The sequence below is a fragment of the Pan paniscus genome, chromosome 9, assembly GCF_029289425.2.
Source record: "Pan paniscus chromosome 9, NHGRI_mPanPan1-v2.0_pri, whole genome shotgun sequence".
Lineage (NCBI taxonomy): Eukaryota > Metazoa > Chordata > Mammalia > Primates > Hominidae > Pan > Pan paniscus.
In genome coordinates, this window is record NC_073258.2 from 123,314,938 (window position 1) to 123,321,070 (window position 6,133).

Consider the following 6,133-nt stretch of genomic DNA (forward strand, 5'->3'; position numbering starts at 1 on the left):
TATTTGTATTTATTTAAGTACTTTAAATATATACAAGTAAAAGTATTCAGGAAGCGCTGTGCTTGTATAACTATCTGTTATCGTATTATCATCTTTCCAAATAAAATAAATGCAAATTAAAATTATAAGACACCATTTTTTCATTTGTCAGCTTGGCAAATATCAAAAATTTGCATAATACTCTGCATTGTCAAATGAATGGGCATTTCTATACTTTGTTGTTGAGAGTATAAATTGATACAGCTTCTTTGGAAATAAATTTATCAATATCTATCAACGATTTAAAGGCATGTATCTCATCTGTAAAATGGGAATGAAAAAAGTCCCTTGATCCAGCTATTTCCTTTTTTCTTTTTTTCTCTCCTTTAAAAAAAAAAAAAACCTTGATATTCCACCCTTCGAGTTACAACTGGGACAACTGGGAGAGGGGGAAGAGTTGGAGTGGGATGAAGAACTAGGAGAGGCTTGACAGCTGGAGGTCTAGTCCGCTTAGTTTTTGTACTGGAAGGGCTCATCGCAGGTTTCATTGAGAAGACACGTGCGGATGAGAGCTTCTGTCACCAAAAAGGGGTTGCAGTTGGCAGAGGGGCAATGGTCTTCAAAGTAGCCTTTCTTCTCCTGGCCGAGAGTCTGGGGAATGTTTATGCTGGCACTACGATTGGCTATACCAGCAGAAAAGTCATGGATGTTGGAGGTTTCATGGAATCCAGTTAGGCGTCGGGCATTGTCCAGGCCTCCCTTGGGATCATGGGCGTGGATGTGGTACTGGTGCCACTTGCTTAGTTTCTTGATGGCCTTCTCAATGTACTTCAGATCATTATCCTCCCGCATGGCCTTGGTGCTGAAGTTGGTGTGGCAGCCTGCACCCTTTCAGTTCCCAGGAATGGGCTTAGGATCAAAAGTTGCTGTCACTCCAAAGTCTTCACATACACGACGCAAGATGAAACGGGCCACCCAGAGATGATCTCCCATGCTGATTCCTTCACATGATCCAATTTGAAATTCCCACTGGGCAGGCATGACCTTTGTATTAGTCCCTGCAATCTTGACTCCAGCTTACAAGCAGGCCCCGTAATGGGCCTCCACGATGTCCCTGCCGTAGGCTCTGTCTGCTCCCACACTGCAGTAATATGGATCCTGGGGTCCCGGGAAGCCATTGAAGGCCAACCAAAGGGGTGCCCATCTGTCCCCATGAGGGTATATTCCTGCTCCATGGCAAACCAGGGGTGCTTGTTCCTCACCATGTCCATTATCCATTTACAGGTGTGCCTCAAATTGGTCTCTGCAGGCTTTCGATTGTACTTGAAAACATCACACAACACCAGCTTGTTAGGGTCCTTACGGAAGGGGTCCTGAAACATGGCAGCAGGCACGAGATACATGTCACTGTTCAGACTGTAAAGTACTAGAGCCATCGAAATTCCCCTCAGGCAACTCTTCCACACACTTGGGCTCACTGTCCAGGGTCCAGGTCTTGCAGCACAGTCCTTCTCCAGTACCATCGATCCAGATATACATGGCCTGGACTTTCTCACCCTGAGGCAGGGACATGCACACCTGCTTGATGCTTGATGCGTTTATTTAAGTGGGAACTTGCTGAGGTGGTCATGGTGGAAGGTGTTCTGGGCATCGAGCAGGCGGGGACGGTAAAAGTAGTCCGTGAGAACGAGGTGAGGAGAGGAGAGGAGGCTGCTGTACTGCTCACACACTCCACTCTTTTCCCACTCTTGACTCTCTCTTTTTTTTTGAAAGACAGAGTATGGCTCTGTCACCCAGGCTGCAGCACAGTGGCGCAATCTCAGCTCACTGCAACCTCCGTCTCCCAGATTCAAGTGATTCTTCTGCCTCAGCTTCCCAAGTAGCTGGGACTACAGGTGTGCGCCACTACACCCAGCTAATTGTTGCATTTTTAGTAGAGACAGGATTTCACTATGTGTTGGTCAGGCTGGTCTCGAACTCCTGACCTCAGGTGATCTGCCTGCCGCAGCCTCTCAAAGTGCTGGGATTACAGGTGTGTGTCACTACGCCCAACTAGCTATTTCAATTTTAGGCTTTTACCCCTCACAAATATATGTGCTCATATATATGTACAAGAATACTAATTAAAGCATCTTTTGTAATATAAAAGACTGGAAATAGTTACATAAACTGTGATACAACCATACAATGAAATACTATACAGCTCTTAGGCTGGGTGTGGTGGCTTATGCCTGTAATCCCAGCATTTTGGGAGGCCAAAGCCAGCAGATCACTCAAGGCCAGGAGTTTGCGACCAGCCTGGCCAACATGGTGAAACCCCATCTCTACCAAAAATACAAAAATTAGAGGGACTTGGTGGTGCATTCCTGTAGTCCTACTACTTGAGAGGCTAAGGCAGGCGAATCATCTGAACCCAGGAGGTGAGGTTGCAGTGAGCTGAGATTTCAACACTGCACTACAACCTGGAAGACAGTGCGAGACCCTGTTAGAAGGAAGGAAGGAAGGAAGGAGAGAAAAAGAGAGAGGGAGGGAGGGAGGGGAGAAAGGGAGAGAGGGAGGGAGGGAAAGAAAGAAGGAAGGGAGGGAGGGAGGGAGGGAAGGAAGGACTGTATAGCTCTTTGAAAGAATAAGGTGGTACTATAAATATGGCCATGGAAAGATTTTAAAGGTGTAATTTCAAGGAAAAAAATACAGACTGTGCAAAATAGTACCATTTATGTAAAAGGGGGCAGCATATATGTGCTTATCTATATTCATAAGAAATATCTATGGAAGGAATGAAAAAAGAACCAGTTATTGTGATTGACTTTAAGAAGTGGTGAGGTGATCCACGAGTCAGGGGTAAAAGACTCACCTATGTCTTTTTACTATGTCTCTTTATTATTTGATTGAGAGAGGGAGAAAGAAAGAAGAGATGCTTCCTACAGTCTGGAGTGGTTTGGGGAGGTCCCCTGGAGGAGGTGAATTTAAACTGTGTTTAGAAGAAGGGAAAAACGGAGGAAGCGTAAATGAATTTGAGTTATGCAGCCTGAAACACAGGCATCAGCTAACTGAGGATCAGGTAATTTCAAAACACAGACGAGGGGCCCCCAGTTCCAGAGAGAGACCTGCATACCTGCCCAGCTGAGCCTCCTGGGTTCTGAGAAAGCAAGGGATTGGCCCTGCTGCTGGATGAGCAGGTAGGACTGCGGAGAGGTTACTACTCAGAGGACACACAGCAAAAAGGAACAGAACTTCCTTCTACTGAAGGTCCTTACTAACAATGAGCACCTGGTCAGGCATTCATTCATTCAACCAATCAGTTTATTTATTTCCATTTATTTCAATAAATATTGCATGTCTACTTTGTCCAAGGGTCTGGAAAAGCAGTTATAAGGAAGAAAACAGAGATCCATATAGCTGATAGTCTAAGTAGAGAGACCAATATTGAGCCAACAATTATACAGTGTGTTGCAAAAAGGGTGCTATGGGAATAGATAATCAATGAAATAAGTATAACCCTTAGTCCACATAGTTGAGAGTACAAGAAATGCTGACTTGCCATCCTCTATCAAAATCAAATTAAGACTTGTATCCAGGCTCTGCTGGGAAGTGTCTAGTGAGCTGCACAGCTGACTCAGACAGGTGCATCTGGGGAGGCTGTGGTTGCTGTGTCTGTCCCCAAGTGCCTGCCCTCTTTGGAAAATAAGGACATCCTTCATCAGCCCAGGGCCCCACTTAGCCTTGGACAACAACTAGGTCTCTGGTCTGTGCTCGTTCTCCTTGGGGGGCTCGCACGTTAGAACAATAAGCCCCATTTTCTCCTTCCATCTTACATTGAGACTGAGACTTCCCAGGAGAGCCTTGGACCTCTAGTGGCTTTCACTATAAACTTGGGGGCAGCACGTTGCTGTGTGGAAGATGCCTCCTCTCTGAGGACTCCTCTCATGAGCCCTTCCTCCTCCTGCCAGCATTTCCTGGACTCCAGCATAAGCTTCCCGTTTCTGTCCCCCTTGGTTCCTTAATGTGGCTGAGCATAGCCAAGTACTTGGCTCTGTCTCGGGATTCTCAGGAATTCCATCAGCCTGGTGGGGTTCCTTTTTCCCTGCTCCTGGAGGCAAATTATATGCAACAAAACCTAGAACTAGTCTTGTGGATTGTCTTTGGTGGAAGAGCATAGACCAATGGTTCCATGTCCAGCCTCCAGAATCAGACAGAACTGGGGTCACACCCTGGTATCACCCCTTCCTGCTGAGCCTGTCTCCCCAGCAGTGAAATGAGGGTAATATTCCTCCTACAGAGGGTGGGGTGGTGGGGAGTTTACATGAGGTGGGTGCGTGTCTGTACAAACGTGTTTATCATTGCCAGCCACTTTTTTTTTTAATAGACACGGGGTCTCACTGTGTTGTCCAGGCCAGTTTTGAACTCCTGAACTCAAGTGATCCTCCTGCCTCGGCCTCCCAAAGTGCTAGGATTACAGATGTGAGCCAGCACACCTGGCCACAAGCTGCTTTCATGCAGGTGTCAGATACGCTCTCCTAACAGTGGAAGGTGGTTTGATCCTTTCTCCTCACACACACAGTCATAAATGAGTCATCAGAGTTACCCCAAAGGCAAATGGTGACATCTCCCTACAGAGAAAACTAGCACAGAACTTATGGGCCTCATTGAACTGTTAGCTGGGTTGGTTGGACAGAAAAATGTTGGTTCAATTTTCAAATACTAAGGAGCTCTTATTTCACGAGTCCCCTTTCTTACGTTGTTGAGGGGAGGCGTCAGAGCACACGCTGGGAGAATAGGCCAGGGAAGCAGGCAGTGGTCACGCAGTACATCTTGCACATCGTGGAGCATGCCGCCATCTTTGCCTTCGCCCTGGCCGACCTCTCCGTTTAATGGGGAGGTGAATTTGGACATGGACAACGACCAGGCTCCGTCAAGGGGGTTTCCTTACCAGGACTCCTTTCTCGTTTCTTTTCTCTTGCAATATGGTCATGGGGCAAAAACCCCAGAGGCCACATACTGTATTTGTGGAAAGAGAAAGAACAGGACTGTAGAGCCAAAGCTACCTCACTAGCTTTTGTGAAAGTCAGGCTGGAAAGTGCTTCCAGCCACAGAAACAGGCTGTGGGTGTAAATATTAACCGTGGCCATCAAAGAAGTGGGCATAGAGTGTGACTCGCCCTTTCTTGGTCTTCCCTCAAATAGCAGGGTGAAGAACTCCTGGTCTGTGTCAGCCACGTGGCTCACAAAAACAATGACACAGAGGAGGGAATGGTGGGACTGGCCAAGGGGACGGCTGTCTTCCAGCCGTTTATCTCTGAGTGTCCTGTGTCCTGAGCAGAGCAAGGTGCAAGGCCCTGGACCGGGCGCCCAGCAGAAACTTCCGAGAAACTTGACTATGAGGAAGGATGCTTGCCTAGCAATTGGTCAGATGAAGGGCTACGTTTGATACTTCCTTCAGTGTGGAAGGAAGAAATTTGTAAAAACTATTTCCAGAATATGCACACATTTAAAGTTTATAAACCTGAACTTTCCTTAGTAGAAGACACTTAACGAGAATACTATTGGCTCTGGGCAGTAACCATTTGGGCTGTGGGTCCCAGGGAATCTCTCTAGTAAGCATCATCTTCAGTGGGTGACTCCTGGTGGCCCTCCCAGCTCTGGTGGTGCCATGGGGACCTGCCTTGGAGATGCCTTGGTACTGGTACCTTTTGTGTACCAGGCCATGAGCCTAGGGCACAGGGCCTCTGGCCTACAGATTTCAGGGAGGCAGCTGTGTCATGTGAACCAATACAGCCTGCCAACAATTCTGTCCAGAGTGACTGTCGTTGTCATCGTTAGCGTGTTGCCTGAAAAGCCTTGGGGTCTGGGGGCTGACACTGAAGCTCTTTTTTCCCTCTGGCCCTGTGATGTCCAGCATTACCCAGAACGCCATGCAGGACCAGAGCGCCACAGCCGGGACTCCCATGATGGCTGGGGGGGCTGTGGCTCCGACAGGAGGATGAGCAAGGGCCGGGGGCTGCCTCCTCCCCCCAGGGGCAGACGTGACTACTCGGGGGACCATGGCTGAAGAGATGATGACTGAGCATGGCAGGGCACAGCTGACGGGGGCATGATGGACAGGGATCACAAGAGATGGCAAGGTGGTGAGAGAAGCATGTCCGGTCACTCTGGGC

At 47.9% G+C, this 6,133-nt stretch overlaps 1 pseudogene; it reads right to left on the reverse strand.

The window, feature by feature from the left end:
* Nucleotides 1–367: 367 nt before the first annotated feature.
* Nucleotides 368–1,632, reverse strand: LOC100978273 (glutamine synthetase-like; annotated as a pseudogene).
* Nucleotides 1,633–6,133: the final 4,501 nt, after the last annotated feature.